The 3889-nt window shown below is 48.8% G+C and overlaps 1 protein-coding gene across 2 annotated transcripts in view; it reads right to left on the bottom strand.

Moving 5' to 3' along the window:
* Nucleotides 1–3889, bottom strand: part of ABTB2 (ankyrin repeat and BTB domain containing 2) — a 191735-nt gene that overhangs the window by 21260 nt on the left and 166586 nt on the right. The gene's annotated exons all lie outside the window — the stretch shown is intronic.

Genomic DNA, 3889 nt, shown 5'->3' with positions numbered 1-3889 from the left:
GTAGGCTGCTTACCCCCCAGGCCTCAGTTTCCTCAGCTGTAAAATGATCGAGTTTGGGCATGGTGGCCTCTGAGGGGCCTTCTGACTCTAGACATACAAGTCTATAACTCTTAACTAAAGAAAGTGGCAGATGAAGAAACAGTGAGGAGAAATCGGTGGTGGGACGGAGAGCTCATTAGCCATCGACACCCCGGCTTTCTCAGGGCTCAGAAATGCCCACATGGTGTGGTCACTTCCCTTCTCAAGCTCCCACAGGCAGATTGTGCCTCCACCTTCCCAAAAAGAGCCCTGCAGAGAAGGAGTTAACTCTCAGTGGTTTCCCCAGCAAGCATTTTCCTGGAGCCCTAAAATGTTATTTATTAAGTGATGTGTGTGCAGACAAGATCGCCCAGCCTTGTAAATCCCTCTCTCTGGATGCCGGGAGACAAATGAATAGTCTGAGATTAATCGGGGGGGAGACAGGGCTGTTTACCGACAGATCACTCTAGAAATATCAAAGGCCAGAAAGTAAATAGGGAGACAGACCAGGGCCCCCCGGAGAAATCTGTTTTCCCCCGAAGCACAAGCTGTTAGCTCCTCAGATAGCCAACAAAACTGCCAGCTTCTGGAGGGTAGGGGCTGACTTCTGCCTCTTTTTATATCCCCAGCGCATAGCCCAGTGCCTGGCACATAGTAGGTGCTTAACAAATGTTTGTTGATTGACTCTCAGAACTGCAATTAAACTGCTTGCCCTTTAAGGGTAGGGATTATCTTTTGCTTCTTTTTGTATCCTCAGTGCATAGCACAGTGCCCGGCACATACTAGGTGCTTAATAAGTGTTTACTGATTAATTCTCAGAGCTGAAATTCAACCATTAGCTCCTAGGGGGCAGGCATTGTCTTCTGCCTTTTTTTGGTAACTCCAATGCATAGCATAATGCCTGGCACATAGTAGGTGCTTAATAAATGTTTGTTGATTGACTCTAAGAGCTACAACTAATAGGCCAGCTCCTCGAAGGCTGAGATCAAGTCATATTTATCTATTTTTGTTTTGTTTTGTTTTGTTTTTAGCTAGGCAATGGGATTAAGTGACTTGCCCAGGGTCACAGAGCTAGTGTTTTGTGTCTGAGGCCACATTTGAACTCAGGTCCTCCTGAATCCAGGGCTGGTGCTCTAACCACTGCGCTACCTAGCTGCCCCTATCAAGTCCTATTTAGACAGAGCTAGGTAGCACAGCGGGAAGCGCACGGGGGCCTGGAGTTAGGAAATCCGGCCTCAGACACTTATGAGCTCTGTGACCCTTAAATTCTCCGTGCCTCAGTTTCCTCATCTGTAAAATGGGGATGATAACAGCCTCCCCATCACAGGGTTGTTGTGAGGATTGTGTTGTAAACCTGAAAGGACCATTTAAAGGCTAGCTCTGTTTCTTGCCCAGGAAGCCCCACACCAGGGCAGGTGTCAGAGCAGGCGCTCAGGAGACACTGGACACCACTCGCCACGGGATACAAAGGTGGGAAGGACATTAGGAATCAGTCCAACCATGGAAGGCTCGGAGGGCGAGGCACTGGGTCCGGCTCAGACATACTGGCCGTAGTAGAGCCACGAGGTCCAACTCCAAACCCAGCCCCGTCCATGACGTTCCCTCGGGGGAGCAGTTATAACCGCCTTACAACTCAGTCACAGCCAAATGCCTTGGAAGTGCAAGGAGCCCCAGCCAGGCAGGCAGGCCCAGGCCCAGACCCAGGCCCAGGCCCAGGCCCAGGCCCAGGCCAAGGGCTCCGGGGGGGACAGGGAGGGTCTGACCCCATCCGACCCTTCTGCCATTTTCTCCCACCACCAGATAAACTGGCCCAGACAGAGTCCAACCCTTTCTAGTCCCTGAACCCTTTACTGGCCTTAAATAAACCTTCCGGGGCAGCTAGGTAGTTCAGTGGATTGAGCACCGGCCCTGAAGTCAGGAGGACCTAAGTTCAAATCCGGCCTCAGACCAAACACTTGACACTTACTAGCTGCGTGACCCTGAGAAAGTCATTTAACCCCAATTGCCTTAAAAAAAAAATTAAGGGGCAGCTAGGTGGTGCAGTGGATAGAGCACCAGCCCTGAAGTCAGGAGGACCTAAGTTCAAATCTGGCCTCAGACCAAACACTTGACACTTACTAGCTGTGAGACCCTGAGCAAGTCACTTAACCCCAATTGCCTAAAAAAAAAAAAAAAAAAAAAAAAATTAAACCTGAAAATTGAATCTGAAAAGAAATAAATCCTGGAGTTTACCAAGTATTTACATAAATAGAGAGTAATTCCTTTTAGGCAGCCCTGCAACAAGCTTCTTCGACCCTGCTGGAGGTGAGCTTGGGAATCCTTGCCTTCACAGCTAGGTCTTAGATGGCTAGTGACGCCTGGCCAGAGAGGTTACGTTACTTGCTTGGGGTCACAGAGCTAGTCAGGTATCAGGAGTAGAACTTGAACCCAGACCTGGGTTGACTCCAACAGCAGGACTCTCCACCCTGGCTCAGTGCCCCTTTCCCGTCAGGATGCCGCTGCTCCCCTGCCCCCACATCCAGCTCCTGGCCAGGCACACTCTATTGATTGCCACTTAAATAATTTGACATAGATTATTGTTATTATGAATTTTTGCCCAGAGAGTTCTCCTCCGTACCCCCATTAACTACAATCTCCTCATCTGTCACCTCCTCCGAGAAGCCTTCCCAGACCACACCGGCGCCCGCTTCTGAACTCCCATGGCACTGATTGCCTGGACTCTTCATTCAGCACCCAATCATCAGTGGCCTTATAGCATAAGCTGTCTTGTCTCATTATTTAATTATATCATAAGCTCCTTAAGGACAGGGATAATGTGCTGGTCTGAAGATGTGCTTGCTAATTGCATGTGGCTATGGGCAAATCACTTAGTTTCTCTGAGCCTCAGTTTCTTCATCTGGAAAATGGAGAGAATGCCAGCTCAGCTTATATCAGAGAGTGTCCATGAAGGAAATACTCTACGTAAGTGTGAATACAGCGGTCCTGGCACTGGCTCTGGAGTCAGGACCTGGGTTCAAATCTCTCTGGTTTTTGATATGACCTCTACGATCCTGGCTAAAGTCACTTAATCTCCCTGTATCTCAGTTTCCTCATCTGTGAAGAGAGAGGGTTGACCATTTAACCTCTGAGGTCCTTCCCGCTCTAAGTCTATGAACCTTTGAATCACCTACAGTGCCTGGAACAATAAAACCCACACAGTAGGTGCTCCGTCACTCTGTCCAATGAAAGACTGATGGTCACTTGTGTTTGGGTGTGTATCCGGTGCCCGGGCAGGGCACCAGGCTGGGTCCCCTAGACCTCCAGCCGCCTGTTCCCACGCCACCCCCCACCCAGTCAAACTCTCTGGCATTCCAGGGTTAGAAGTTCAGCCCAGAGAAATGGAAAGCACATTCCTGGATTTTCTAGCTTGAACTGTAATGATAACAATAATAATAAACAACTGTGAACTTAAAGCAAGGAGAGGAGACTGCATATTGGCTGGTGGAGACACCCATCCCCATGTACTGTACTTTCCTGACATCATATAAATGTGATATAAGTGCTTTACACGTATTATTTCATTTGATGTGAGGCATGAATGGGAGATGAGGGGGAACTGTATTCAGGCTTTGTACATAGTAAGTGCTTAATAATAATCTTCCTTCCTCACTTCCTCCCTTCCTTCTCTTTTTTTCCTTCCTTCCTTCCTTCCTTCCTTCCTTCCTTCCCTTTTTCCTTCCTTCCTTCTTTCCTCCCCTTTTACCTTCCTTCCCTCCCTCCTTTCCTCTTTCCCTTTCTCCTGCCTTTCCTCTTTCCCTTTCTCCCTCTTCATTCTTTCCTTCCTTCCTTCCTCTTCCCTCCCTCCTTCCTCCCCTTTTTCCTTCCTTCCTTC

The sequence above is a fragment of the Vombatus ursinus genome, unplaced genomic scaffold, assembly GCF_900497805.2.
Source record: "Vombatus ursinus unplaced genomic scaffold, bare-nosed wombat genome assembly UNPS02014822.1, whole genome shotgun sequence".
Classification (NCBI taxonomy): Eukaryota; Metazoa; Chordata; class Mammalia; order Diprotodontia; family Vombatidae; genus Vombatus; species Vombatus ursinus.
The sequence above is the reverse complement of the archived record's forward strand: the minus strand, read 5'-3'. Positions and strand labels throughout refer to the sequence as shown.